This window comes from Pongo abelii, chromosome 16 (genome assembly GCF_028885655.2).
Source record: "Pongo abelii isolate AG06213 chromosome 16, NHGRI_mPonAbe1-v2.0_pri, whole genome shotgun sequence".
NCBI lineage: Eukaryota > Metazoa > Chordata > Mammalia > Primates > Hominidae > Pongo > Pongo abelii.
Window position 1 is genome coordinate 63,619,333 of NC_072001.2, and position 15,507 is coordinate 63,634,839.

General features: G+C 38.8%; 1 protein-coding gene and 1 long non-coding RNA gene across 5 annotated transcripts in view; one reads left to right on the forward strand and one right to left on the reverse strand.

Moving 5' to 3' along the window:
• LOC103892532 (uncharacterized) overlaps positions 1–6,710 on the forward strand; it is a 68,354-nt gene extending 61,644 nt beyond the window's left edge. Inside the window, exon 3 of the long non-coding RNA XR_008513613.2 lies at positions 1,200–6,710. This is a non-coding gene — a long non-coding RNA (uncharacterized LOC103892532). The remainder of the gene's footprint in view (positions 1–1,199) is intronic.
• The window catches only part of RORA (RAR related orphan receptor A), a 736,081-nt gene that overhangs the window by 61,881 nt on the left and 658,693 nt on the right, over positions 1–15,507 (reverse strand). The window lies entirely within an intron of this gene.

The following is a 15,507-nucleotide window of genomic DNA, read 5'->3' on the forward strand; positions in this document are numbered from 1 at the left end:
TTTTTGGTGTCAAACACTATAAGATCAAGGTACTAAACTTTGAATGAGAAAATATTCTGCAGTTTCTCAGGATCTCACATGTTTGTCATACTTCTTACAGTGGTAGTATACTATTTTTAATATCACTTTTATATTGCCCTGATTTTTAAACACCAAGGTAAATTCCCACAGAAAGATTGCCTGGGGATAGGTATGTGTGTGTGGGAGGGAGGATCTGGCAATACTCATATGGTAATCTTTTTATTTCATCCATTTTCTCTGCTTTCAAATTATAAATTCAAACTATAATGTCACTCTCCACCCCCTCCCATCTCCTTCCCAATCAACAAAACAAACAATAAAATTCATATTTTACTACGTGTATTGTGAAACAGCCTACAATAGGACACCAGTGCTTTTTAAAGTCCTACTTTTTATAAAGGGTCTGATTTTCTTCTGGCCGTCAACTGAATTGTAAGGACAACATAGCTCATTTTATGAAACGAAAGTGATATTCAAAAACTAAGTGGCTGAAGATGTAATTGTCTATATGTGAGCCGCTTCTGACCTTGAAAAAAGTGTAGAAGAGGGGCCGGGCGCGGTGGCTCACGCCTGTAATCCCAGCACTTTGAAAGACCGTGGTAGGTGGATCATGAGGTCAGGAGTTCAAGACCAGCCTGGCCAAGATGGTGAAACCCCATCTCTACTAAAAATACAAAAATTAGCCGGGTGTGATGGCACACGCCTATAATCCCAGCTACTCGGGAGGCTGAGGCAGAGAATTTCTTGAACCTGGGGGATGGAGGTTGCAGTGAACCAAGATCGTGTGCCATTGCACTCCAGCCTGGGCAGCAGAGCGAGACTCTGTCTCAAAAAAAAAAAAAAAAGAGGAACATTTAAGACTTGAAATTTAGATGGAAATTTTAAAGTTTTAAGTTGTTCATATTCTACCCCAAACACATTCATCTCAAAAAATAATATTTAAAGCCACAGAATTTATAATTTATGCATCAATAGTTTCTCTCTTAAGTGGTCACCAAAAAGATATCAAACATTTTTTGCTATAAGAGCATACTTAAAAAATATCAATGAAAGTGCTACCAGTTTTCAATCCTCCTCACTTGGACATTAAAGGGATTAAAGTTATTGTCAGCACACACATGGATCAGCTTTCAATGGAAAAAAACTAATGTTTTTTGATGTTGTTTCTTTTCCTTAAGGCTCAAGGAAACCAGGAAAAAGACGTAAATAGAAGTATATATTATCATCTAGATGGTGACTCTCCAAGGGGATGATGAGGGAACAGAAGTAATGCCACCCTAATTCTGAAATAATAAAAGCTCAAGCAATGAATGGCTGAATTCACACCTCAAAATTTCATGGAAGACAGGCATACAAAAATAAGCTTTCAAAACTGAATGAACTCATTACCACAATTAAAGAAAACAAAAAGAAACATTTTGCATAACTGCTGGTTTTGCTGCTCCTTCTGCTAATTTGTGTGGAAGAGTCACTGTGTGGACCACCGATGCTTCAATGCACTTAACCAACACCTTTAGAAGAAAACAGGATAGCTACAAAATAAGTGGTATCTTTTTATATTTCAGATTTCCATAAAGTGATTTCACAGTATTCCAGAGTGAAATCAATTAAGAAATAACTATAGCTATATAGGGAATATGCAACACATTAATATATTTATGGAGACTATAGGCACATTTATTTTCAGCATTTGAAAATTACTGGTGAGAGTGAGTAACGTCCCTTCTCTGTTGTTTTGATAATCTCATGTCTTTTAAGCAAAAGGAAATGTATACTGCATAATAGCTTTACCACTCTGACCTCAATATGGAGTAAAATGACAGATAACAAGCAGAAGCCGGTCAGTTTCACAAGTAAGTGATTCTGATGCTTTGGCTCATCCTGGTCCTTGCTCGGTTCCCACATCCTGATCTGGCTGACTTAGTTAAAACCTGCCATTTCTAAAGTTTAAGAAATTAAACATAGTTTGGGAGTACAAAGAGCCATCTTTGCTCTGATCTCATTAACAACCTCATAAGAGTTCATTTCCCTCACTAACTGTCCTCAGGAACGAAAGTTAAAAGACCTTGAATAATTTTTCCTACCGTCCCACAATGATACTGTACTACTGTCCTCTTTCCTGGTCTGAAACGCCTCTGGAAAGAGATGCAGAGCCTCTAGTAAATCATAGTTTTTGTTTTGTTTAGTGTACTCTAAAGAGCTACATGGAACCTTTTAAATCATTCAATGCCAGGTCCATAAAGACCTCTGTGATTAACAAATCAAACCCCTTTCTTTTCAGTCAAGGCACCTAAGACTGAGAGGTAAAGTGACTGTCCTAAGATTACCAAGCTGGGGCAAGACCAAGGTGATACTGCCACCATCTGTTCATTCTCCTGCCACCTTTTCAACTAGGGTTTATCCCAACCTCCTCATTTCACAGAGAAAAACAGAACCAGTGTGAACAGAAACAATTCACTTGGGAAGAGTGAGCTGAGGCTCTTTTATCAGTGTAGCTGGTTGAACTTCGGTAGCCACAGGGAACCTGACTTTGAGGACACAAAACACGGGATCCTTCATGGTTCACAGTGGTGGTGTTAGGGAGAGGCAATGAGCCTTGCATCATAGGTAGAACACGATGCAGCTGCAGGTGCAGAGAGCTATCAGGGAGAGAAGGGCCCAGAAGACTGGGAATATGATAGTGGTGTCAAACAGGAAAATTACACTGAAATTACACCATGTCTATTTTACATTTTCCTCAGTCTCCGTCTGAGCCACAAGTGCACTGCAGTCATTTCAGAGATACAGAAGCTTATCTTGCTTTTTGAAAAGTTTTTCTTAATATTTGTCCTAGGGTCCACAGGAAATGAAAAACCCAAGGCATCCCTCGCCCTCTCCCTGCAAGTCACCTGCTATGAATACCTACATTCATTCTTCAAAGCCTTTATCACTCCCTGGAATGCCACGTATTTATTAGCTGTCTCCACACGTTAAGAATAAGATGTATAGAGCAGGAACCTGTCATTCTTCTCCATCCTATCTTCCCAGTGCCTCCCTCAGTGCCTGACACACAGCAGGTGCTCCAAAGGAATAAATAAATTAGGAAATCCTACAACCTGCTTCTAGCATGTAATATCTACTACCCTGGAGTGGAATGAAAGGGTTATTAAAATACCCAATGACATGCTCAGGTCTTTCCTTCTAGTGTGGAAACTCTACAGCAAGAACCAACACAAATTAAACTGTCTAAAAAATCAATTGGGGCATGCATCTTCTTCTGAACTACATTTACTAGAGCCTGCCACCCACAGATGTCAAAGGAATTCACAGGATTAAAAGAAAAGGCTGGAGGTGAGAAAGTTAATAACTACTCTTGTGACATCTAGGGCTGGGCTACAAGTGGTCAGCACATGGACCTCTCCATATATGTTGTTAGATGTCAAGGAGTGGCTTTACAGATAGACAGCCTTGGACCCCAATGCTAAATCTTCCACTTATTAGCACTGTGATCATGGGCAAGTTATTTAACCTCTCCAAACCTCTGTTTCCGAATCTCTACCACAGAGATAACAGTGCCTATTTCACAGGGCTGTTATGAGGCTTAAATGCAAGAATATATGTAAGCAACTAGCTCAATGCCTGGCATACAATGGTAACTGCTATTACTATTGTTATATGAGCTACTGATATTTTTATCTGATCCCAGATAATACTCAATAATCAAAGTTAATCTCCATCTGCTTTTCTGAACCAGGAATTACTGCTTTATCCTGGGATTACTATAAGGTCAAGATGGCAAGTGAGTTTCAGCTCATATTCCGAGTCACATGGATTTCAAGTGAATGCTTGGGGGCTGGTTGAGATGCACTGTGCTGTGATTGATTGTGACATGTGCCAAGGGTATGGAGCCAGGCTTGTTGGTTGGTTCTAATATTAGAATTGGTAAGCTTCTTGTAGTAGTATCACAGAGACTAACAGCTATTTTAATATTATATAATAAAGCATAGAGAAATCAAAAGAATGGGCTAAGAGTCAGATGGTCTAAGTTCTAATTTTAGCTCTGTAACTAACTGGTGAGAAGATCAGAATATGCCACCCCAAATTATGACACTTTGGCATGAAGATTATTTTGAGCTGAAAGCAATTGAGAAGCAGCAGAAAAAGCTCTCTACCCTACCCCTATCTGCCTATAGGCATGGCATACATTTCCCCTTGTAAAGGTGCCCTCTGTCCCAACCCCATACCAGGAAGAGGAGACAACCCTTATCACTGCAGATGGGCACTGACTTAAATCTGCTAAAACAAACCTTATTGAAGTAACCCTTGTCTTCCATTAGTTCCCACATATATTTACCTTCCCACAATTTATGGCCCCTAGAAGCCTCAAACCATTTTCCTTTATCTTGTCACTTCTCCATAAGTTTATTGCCCTTTGTTAAAATGGTATATAAGCCACCAGCTCTGATGACCTTCTTGGGGGTATTCACTTAATTTCTGTGAGGCCCCCTCACATACATATAACATAATCCCTTTTCTCCTGTTAACCTGTCTTTTGTAAGTTTATTTTGTGGGGCCCCAGACACTGAATATAAGCGGGTAGAGGAAGAAGTTGGGTTTTTTTTCCTCTCTAACACTGAGTAAGTGATTTTAATCCAGTCACTTCTCTTTCTCTGTAAAGTTATCTCAAATTGAAGTACTGTGATTTGCTGATAATTGATTTTTTAAAATGTAAGTAAAGTGAAATACATATAGCTATGACAGGGCCTGGGGTACAGGACGGGTATTTGTTGTGATTATTTGAAAGAAAAATAAAAGCACAAGGCTATTATATGGAAGTGTAACAGTTAAATATTTTCTGTCCTCATTCAAAAAGATTGACTCTTCCTATCAATGAGGAATATATTCACAATGAGATAAAATTGCAATATTTTTGGCACTAAAAAAAATCAGCAAATGCTTAGTAATTCTCCAAGAAAGACAAGACTGTTGTGAATATGGGGGCTCTTTAATAACCAAGGCACCATTTAAAAATAGCTAGAATTAATTACAGGGCTAATGACCCATTGAAAGGCTTATTTAAATACCAAAGCCAGCACTGAACAATCATGGAAAATATGACTTAAAAGGGCTTTAGAGAGCAGAAACCAGGAACCGCAGTTGAAACAAAAAACACATTATCCTAGAACTCTAGCTACTTTGGTGAGAAACATTCAGGATGTGAAAAATCTCAGGGGAGTTCTCAGGCTGGGTAAGAGAAGCCACTAGGATCAACAGAAAGACAAGATGATGACACATACGGTCACCTGTTTGGAAAAGAAGGACTGCTATTTAGCATTCACCCAAAGAGAAGAGAGAAGAGCCCTTCAAAAATCATTCTCCCCCAATCGTCAAGGCTGTCTTTCCCCCATGCTCACCCCCTGCTTTTCTGATGTACCACCCATTTTTAATGTACCATAGGATAAAATTAAAATTTCCACAGAGAGGAAAAAATATATTTTAATAAGTCTCTGTGGCCATTTTAGAGCTGCATTATCCCCAAGAGCTTCCTGTGTCTTGGTCCTCTGTGCCCTGCATCCATGCCATCATAAGCCAAAGAAGAGGTGATAATCTTCAGCGTGCCCTACTTGTCAGGCAAAAGTGATGCCACTGCAGTTCTTACCTTCTCTCTGTACCAAAATGGCCTTTGTGTACGTCAGTATCCTGGGAGCACACCAAGTGGCCAGAGCTGAAACAGTTTCATTACTTCATTCATGCCCATTGATTAAATGTATTACTCTTACCCTTATTTACTATGGCCTAGACATGCCTTGTAGTTGCCTTGCTAAGTTAAAAGTGTCATAAAATCAAAAGGTTCCAAAGCCCTTGAGAGCTCAAGGTGGGGAGGTAGGAGAGGGAGTGAGGCACTCTCGACATATATTAGTTTCAAGGAGCAAATATAAATTTTAGTATAAATTGCTGTTCACAATAACGCTTTTAAACCAGCAATTATTTATACTGTACTACTCGAGAAACCCTATAATTATTCTGAAAGCACTTGCCAACGTCTACCCTGTTTCATAATTGCCAACACAGCCTTGTTCAAAAGAATTAGCGGCAGTGTTAAAATTCTGTTTGGTACTAGGTTACTGTTTGAAACACTTAGTGATTGCATGATGTTGGGATATTCAAGCAGAATGGGGCCAATAAAGTACCCTAAGAATGAAATGGTCTTGTATTCATATTCACAGGTGGGAAGAAAAGGAAGGTGGTGGCTGAAAGGAAAAAAAATTTGCTTGAATTTTTTTTTTCCTTTTTTTTTACTACTTTCCCAAGAAATACTGTCATCTGTTGAGCAAAATGACTTTAAGAAAATGTTTTTTCAAATGCTGGAAATGGTAGTGATTTGAAGGAAAAAAGATAACCCACTTCTCCCTCTTCCCCACTCCTTCTTGCCTGGAAAATACGTTTCTATTTCCGGCCTTTACTCCTGATATTTGTAAGTGAATCTGGGTAGTGATTGTGGAACCTCGGCTTACACATCTCAAAACACCCATCCGTGCAGGTCACTTGACTTTGCTGACCTATTTTCTGCTGTTTCTTTCTGTTACACGAATCTCCCCCACTTGAAAGAGCAATAGTCCCTCTACTTTCCAATGAAGCACAGACAGCAGAGAGATTTCTCACTCTCTGTAAATGCAAAAGCTTTTGGAATGTCTGGCATTTCAGGTGAGTGTTTAGGAAAAAACAGATCTCATCCTGGGTGTCTCTCTCATCTTTATTTCATGCTTTCTCTTCTTATAAACCCACAACTGTGGAGAAGGGGATCTGTGTTCCCCATCGCTAAGTGAAAATACATTCTAAATCTACCCTCAAAATTGAGGGTGCTGTGCAAAGTTTCATAAATAGAAATAGGGAGGAGAAAAATCTGGCATGACAACTTCTGAATTTAAGCCATTTATTCTCACCTCCATCCCATTTCTATCCCGCCTTTTCTCTTTTATGAACATGTGATGTAAAAGCAGAGAACTAAGGTAGATACCTAAATAAATTTTGTATTACTTGTCTAAATATTTTAGGGAGGTGTTTTTCCTATTCTGAGTGTCCAGGCTATTTTCTTTGTTCTCGTGTTCACTCTGCAGGTGAAGATACTGTCACTGACTGGGGAATGTGCCTGTGGACCATAACCCAAAGGTGGCATCTTTTGTGATAAAACAGGTATAACCCTGTTTCATGAGTCTATTGGCCACAAAAGAGATCCTCTATGCCTGGAAGTTCACGGCTTCCCCTTTCTCTTCATCATTTTCTGGTTCTGTGGGAGGCTCCATCTTTGATTCAAACCTCACTTCTTCCTAAAAGCCTTCGTAAATGAAGAAACCTTGCAAATTACAATGGATGTTTCCCCTCACAATTCATGTATCCAGTTTGTACTTCCTTATCTTCCTTTTGTGAATATGGTGGCTTGCCATTTTGCCTCCAGGAACACTTGTTTGTCCACCCCAATCCAATGATAAAGGACAAAGAAAAGATTTATCAGAGCATGTATTTATGCATAGCACATCCCCAAATGCTTGAACAGCAATAAGTACCCAAAAAAGTACTGTTTAGGTAGCCAACTCCCACTGTCTAATTTAATCCCACTGAAACTGGATGTGTCTTTTTCTCCTTTTGTTCTAAAGAAACTTGTTCTACTACTATTTGCTGGCAGGAATAATTTTCTGCCACCTGTAGTACTCTCTGCTTCTGTGAAGGCTGAACTTCAAGTTGCTGTGAAAGAATTTGCATTATCCCTCTATAGTCATACCTAAAATTAACCCACTGTCTTAAGTTACATAAGATATAGAATGCTCACAACTGTTATGGTTATCGGAGAACTAGAGAGTGAGGCTTTCTGGCACTACAAGAGGATGCAGAAGATGACACATGCGGTTTGGCCTTTATTTGGAAGCAGCAAAAATCACAGAGGTGGTGGTTACAAGACAAAAAAGGCCAGGGGAGTGAACACAAAGTTTTGGCTGAGTTACTTTGTACTATTATGTAATGAGATACAAGCTCGGCCTTGCTTGAGTTTAAATAACCATAATGAACTGTTATAAACTCTGGGATGGAGGCATTATAAACATAGGAAATTCTGTACTTTCTGTACTTGGTCCTCCAGTTGGTCAAGTCTACTTGTATTCATAAGGAACACATTCCCTTGGGCTACAAGAGAAACATTCTGCAAACTGGAAATAGAAGTTACTTTCTGGATAGTTCTCTCAAAGAATATAATGAAGTAAACCCGAACTTCAGAAATCTCTGTGATCATGTATTTTAGAACATCACCAGAGCAAATAGCAATGAATCTCAGCTGATGAGAGCTTTAGTAAGTAATTGGGATAGCTGAATATCCAAATAGCTGGAGTTTTATCCAAGTAAACACATGAAAACAAAGAGGGCAGTTATCATAAATATTTTTAAAGGAATATTTCTAAATTATGACCTATTTCTTTTATTTTTGAGAATTTTGAATAGAATTTACTTTCTTGATGATAAACAGTCATCAGAAATTTTATTTTAAAATTTATTAGAAATTTGGAGAGCAGGATGTTTGGCCTGTGAATGGGAACCTTAGTAGTGCCAATGACAAAAGAGAGAATTAAATATGGGTGATGTTGAGAAAAGCAAGATTTTTGTCTAGAAGTATGCCCACTGCCACACCGTGGGAAAGGGAGGCAAACACAAGACTGGGCCACATCTCCATGGTCTCTGGACGGAGGACAGGTCAGGCCTTTGGATTCACTTACACAGACGCCAGTAAGAACAAAAGCATCACCTGAAGACAGGATACACTGATGGAGTATTTGGAGAATCCCAAAAAGTTCATCCCTGGAACAAAAATGATAGCCTATCTCAAAAAAGCTACTAATTAGCATTAATTAGTTGGCCACTGCCTTGTTTATTACAAAACAGGAACATCTCATGACTTTTTTATGTGTACCATAATTTAATAGATCTCATACACCAGAATTCAGATCATTAATGTCTGATGGAATATTTTTGTTGGGCAGTCCTGTTAACTAAGACTGGATTGTGTTTAAGTGCGTATGTTCGATGTTTCTTTGAATTTTAATAGTAATTTCGATTCAGTAAATGCTGTCACTGTTTCCCCCTTCTAAAGATATGGTTGGACTTCATTAGTAATGTTCAACTTTTCATAAAGATGGTGAATACCACCTTAAAACCTATTGGAGATTGGTTTTATGTTTAGATTTATATAACTGGTTATGTGAATATATTTAAATACTTGGGAATTTCCTTCACTGTCTCAGAACCAAGCAAGAATCACCTGTATTTTGTGTTCTGTTGCCTCTCAAAGGCAAGGTCTGAAGATAAGGTAGCAATGTCTACTTCATATTTTTGGCTTTGACTATGCCAATCTAATTAGAATTCCCTGTATCTAAAATGGTTCCCTTTACTTACAGAAAGGCATTTTAGTGTAGGCTTTAGAAAAGTGTGCAATATTTAGAGTGATATTATACACTAAAGTGTAATAGTTGAGAAGAGTTAAATATTTTTTATTTGATATTACACTGGCGTGTAGTGTAATATCAAATATACTTTATAAATAATAAAATCTTATAAATAACAAAATCTAATAAAAATCAAATAAAGAATATTTAATATTACACACCAAAGTGTAATACCAAATAGTATTTTACTCTTCTCAAAAAAATTTATTAGACACTTATGAAAAAAGTATAAAATTATTGTATATGCTGTAATGCTCTGAAGGCCTTCTAAGATTTATATGACATCTTGCCCCAACACTAAATGGCCCTGGTTGTTATCCTTTTTATGTTTTTTCTTCCTCCTTCATCCGTAGTTTTCCTTCCTTCTGTAGTCATATGCTAGATCTTATGAGGCCCTCCCTCTACTTATAATTAATATTTTGTCTTAGAATTAGCTATGTCTTGGAACCCAACCAGATAACTAAGCTTGTGTAAAAACCAATTATAAATAGGATGTACTGGGTCTAAAGAGATTTCCTCTGAAATCAAGTGCATTCACTGTAGTGCTTGAACTTTGGGACTCTGTTTTGGCAACCTAAAGGCCTATTTGCTTACTTCCTAACTTCTCAGATGGTTTGTGACAGAGAAGGTTGCGAGAGGACAGATTCATCACAGGTGAGGTATTGCTGTAATAGGAAGGCAAAAAGATAATTGAAAGACCCTGTTCTTCAAATTACCAAGAGAAAGATGTCGTGCAAGGAGTAGGACAATGACCTTTCTGTTATTTGCATTACGGCTTGATAATTGTCACAAGTACATTCAGTTTGAGAGTTTCTCGATCTCTTCTCAATGCCTTCAAATAGATATGTTATAAAACATGGCAAATTGATTCTTTACCTAAGCAAGGCCAATTTCACTTTCCAAAAATATTTCAAAGCCAGATACACATAACTTTATAAATTTGGCCACTGTTTTTTTTCCCCTTGACTGTTTTATTCTTGACTGCAATAGCCAAGAGTTAATATAGTTGCGTTTTCTTAAGGAAGCAAAATAAGTTCTAACAATAAATCTGTGAAAATGAATTTGTGATTTTAGTTCATTTTTGGATGATTTCAACCAATCATTGTAGCCCATACCTGGCAAAGCAAAAAGTTTATCACAGTAACTCCTTATTTTGCTCCCTATGAGATTGTATTAAATTTAGATCTCTCCAGAACATTTGACTCCCTTCTTAAGGAGATTTATGTTGAAAATTATCATATAGCCACAAAACGCAGTCCATTTTATATTAAAATGTGAGTGTATTTCTAAAATTTTTTCTTTTGTTTTGTTTGTGTTCTCAAGAATGCTTTCTAAAACAAATTCATGTGACATAAACAGGGCCAGCTTGCCCTAGTTACACCCTTACTATTTCATTAACACAGGAACTGGGCTACCATTCTGTTTTTGTTATGCTTATGTTGAATAACTGTACTCAGCCAGCTGCCATGACTTGTCTGTAATCCCAGCACTTTGGGAAGCCAAGGCGAGAGGATCACTTGAGCTCAGGAGTTCAAGACCAGCCTGGACAACATAGTGAGACCCTGCCTCAAAAAAAAAAAAAAAATTAGCCGAGTGTGGTGGTGCCAGTCTGTGCCTGCCTGTAGTCTCGGCTACTGGTGGGGGAGAGGGGCCTGAAGTGGGAGGATCACTTGAGCCTGGGTCACGGCTGCAGGAAGCTGTGGCAACAGAGCAAAACCCTGGGTGACACAGCAAGATGTGTCTCAATAAAAATAAGTATATAACTGTGTTCAAATGACTTTCTTCTTCTAATGTGGCTGCCTGGGCAATTTGTCCATTTCTCCCCAGCAGCAGCTGCTAATGTTTAAGTGTAATTTTAGGCTAAATTTTTTTTTTAATTAAAAAAATTAAGTTACATCAGCTTATTGAAGCAACTATAGAAAATACAGAAAAGTATACGGAATAAAAAATAAAACATATTGTCTTCACTGCAGAGACAACCAAGTCTTTAAAAATGTACATGTCTGTATATACACATCCGTACTCACACATGAGCACACACATGTTGGCAGTGATGTTTTAAAATGTGTTTTTATGCATGGGAAGTTTTAACTTGTGTTTTTTTAAATATGGAGAATGCAAAATAATAATAAATAATGAGGCATAATTGTAATTGTGATGACAAGAAAGTAATAAAAAAAGTTTAACTCTGAAACTAACGTAAGAATTTTATCCCGTGTTGTAGATCCAGGAACACTTGAGGAAGATGCTTGAACCACAACATGGCTCTCAAGGTTTTTGGACCCCCTTCCATAATGTAATAGACTCTGGACTGCAAAATACCAATACATTTTTTTTTAAAGGGTCAAGAAATATAGAAGGAAAGTACATCTCAATCTAAAACTATATCCATTGAGAAAAGAAAAATAGCTCAGAACCATCTGAGCTATATGAGTGATGCAAAATTTATCACGCCCTGAGAGACATAATATGGGACTTCAGTCACACTCCCCCCATGCAGGGGTGGTAGTGGAGGACTATTTAAAGCCATTTTGTTCCTGACTAGATGCTGCCTCTATTATCTTCATGTTACTGGAATCTGTGATACACAGAACAATAGCTTATGGGTTTAACAAAAAAAATATTTTTTTCTTTTTTTTGAGATGGAGTTTTGCTCTTGGTGCCCAGGCTGGAGTACAGTGGCATGATCTCAGCTCACCACAACCTCTGCCTCCCAGGTTCAAGCGATTCTCCTGCCTCAGCCTCCTGAGTAGCTGGGATTACAGGCCTGCACCACCACCTCCAGCTAATTTTGTATTTTTAGTTTCACCATGTTGGTCAGGCTGGTCTCGAACTCCCGACCTCAGGTGATCTGCCCGCCTTGGCCTCCCAAAGTGCTGGGATTACAGGCATGAGCCACTGCGCCCTGCCAGTTTACAAAAATTTTGTTGAGACAGAGTCTCACTGTGTCACCCAGGCTGGAGTGCAATGGCACGATCATAGCTAACTGCAGCCTTGACCTCCTGGGCTCACACAATCCTCTTGCCTCAGCTTCCTGAGTAACTGGGATGACAGGCATGTGCCAATATGCCCAGCTAGTTTTTACATTTTTTTTTGAGGTGGGCGGGGGTTGTTTTTGTTTTGAGACAGAGTCTTGCTCTGTCACCCAGGCTGGAGTGCAGTGGCTCTATCTCGGCTCACTGCAACCTCTGCCTCCTGGGTTCAGGCGATTCTCCTGCCTCAGCGTCCCAAGTAGCTGGGACTACAGGCCCATGCTACCATGCCCGGCTAACTTTTTGTATTTTTTTTTTTTTTTTTAGTAGAGATGGGGTTTCACCGTGTTAGCCAGGATGGTCTCGATCTCCTGACCTCATGATCCACCCGCCTTGGCCTCCCAAAGTGCTGGGATTACAGGCGTGAGCCACTGTGCCTGGCTCTAAATTTTTTGTAGAGATGGGGGTCTTGCTATGTTGCCCAGGCTGCTCTCAAACTCTTGGGCTTAAGTAATTGTCCTGCCTCAGACTCCCAAAGTGCTGAGATTATAGGCATGAGCCACCATGCCTGGCCAATAGCTTATGTTATTTAAATATAAATTCTTGGTAAACAATTTAGAAACTGCCTCTTATTTCTTCCTTTAAAAATTCACTTGTAACTGCTGTTAATCCGAGTGTACAAGGCAACTTGAATCTATACTCCCAGGTGGCTATCCTCAAGTTTGGGCTCAAATAAATGCTATACTTAATCATATTTTCTGAATCTTGTTACTTAAGGCTGACACGTACAAGTTGAAATTCTCCCAAAGTGAACATGGAGTCAGTCTACCAAAGTAAAACCGAACTAAGGTGAATATTTAAATATTCAGACAAACATCCCTGCTATTGAAACAAATCACAAATATTTGCTTAGCATCCACTAAGTGCAAGATGCTGATGGTGCAAATACCAGGTGTGCCAGACAACTGCTCAGCCTTTTATACCTCTTGGCCTAACTAGACACACCTGCAGTTTTCCACATGGAATTCCTCTTCTTGCACTTTGGCTTAAGCATGCATTTATTCTAATGGTGGAAAATATTAAACAAACTTTTGATTTAGAAGGTATCTCACTTCACTTCAAAGCAAAGTCTACCTTGTGAATTTAATTAGGGAACCTTCATGAGATTTTAGCCCTTATGTATATTTCCAACTATTTTAGTCATCAAGAACACTTACTGTTCCAATTCTGCCACTAATGTGGTCAATCTTAGGGAAATTTCTTTGAGCCTCACTTTCCTCATTTGTAGCATGGGGATCTTACCCACCTAAAACCAAAATGAGATAGCACAGTGCTTGGGGGACAGGAGACTCTCAGTAAACAGCAGCTCTTATTGTTGTGCCCCAGAGAGTCTCTTAGGAAACGGGCTCCCCAGAGCTTCAAACCGTGGCTTTTCCTGTGTGGCTACATCACAGACATTGTTTATCAGAGGACACATCTTCTAGTTCACTGTGGTTCATTCTTGGTGGTCATTGGAAGTTTGCTCCATTACAGCAAGCACACACACAGGTAGCGATGGCCTACATGTTTATTTTCAAGCAATGTTTTCCAGCAGACATGGCATTCAGTATTGTATGAAACATCCCCATACTATTCCACAGACCCTACATGCGGCTTTCACTTTGCCCTCTATTGTACAGCCTTTCATGGGCTGCTTGACTTGAGCACACTTCTCACTACATACTTCTTTTTATTAGGATATGAATTTTATATCCAGATAATGAATCCAAAGTCTGAGAAAAATGCATGCTTACAATTGGTATACAGCACGGCTGTGGAGACATGTTGAGAAGCTCTGGGATGAGATACCTAAATTCAAATCCCAGCTCACACTTCTGTGTGAACTTATGCAAAAATTTTAACCTTTTTGATTCTCAGTTCCCCTCATCTGTAGAATGGTTATCCCCATTCTGGGTTATCCCCAGAGTTGTTGAAAGTTAAAAGTGATCATGCTTGTTCAGTGTTTAGCCCAGTGTTTGGCATAGAGAAAAAAATGCAATAAATGGCATCTTATAATGCAATTGTTACTGATTTTATCTTAACATAATGCTCTTTACATTTGGCCCACCAAATAAGATCATCTTTTGGAACCATTTTTTACTGCCAGTGATAGCAATTTGGTGAGAATGATCCACACTCTCATCTAGTTGCTTTTACCTTCACTTATGAGAGAGCTGGCTAGGGATAGGGGTAAACTGAGGGTGACAAAAGACTATTTTCCTGGGTTCTAAGTCTGCTGGGCTATATTAAATCTGATCTTTTGGTCTCATCACGACAATCCTCTAACCAGGAAAGGTGGGGGCCTGGGAAGACTACAGCTTGCTAGAGCAAGTCATCCTTGACATGTTGAACTTTCAACAAGTTTATCACTCAAATATATTTGGGGGATAGGGAATCTGAGAAAATCCTAGATTAAAAGTATTTTATCAGCGCAAAACAGTGATTATTCTAAGACAATTATATGACAGCATATAAGTATTGATATTTAAATAACTCAATACCCCAATGACACCCGAACTAAAACCCTACAACCAGTACAATAATAGCATTATTATACATTTTTGCTTCACTTTGTGGGACTTTAAATTTAATGCCAGAACCAACAGCTTACAAACTGCTGTGGACAAGCAGTGACCCCCTTGTGAGCTCGGTAAATGTTATCTATTGTATTCTACCAATATCTCAGCAAAAAGAGTGTTCCTGAAACAGTCTCTAAAGTCGTCCATCAGAGCTTTGAAGAACACTGTCTTCTTTTCATGTGGGCTGATTTTAAGGGACAAAAGAGGTTTAGCAGAGGACAACACAATTGGATTGAGATAAAACTGCTATATTCCCAAGAATTCTCCCATAAAGGTAAATTCCACAGATAAGACATTTACTTTTCTTCTTTTTACATTTTTTGGTTTTAATTTTTAAAGTTGCTTTTTCTTGCAACTAGAAGCTCAAGTACTATTGCTATTCAGTGTTGGTTTCAGATAGTGCTAGAGGTGGCAAAAATAATTCTGCAA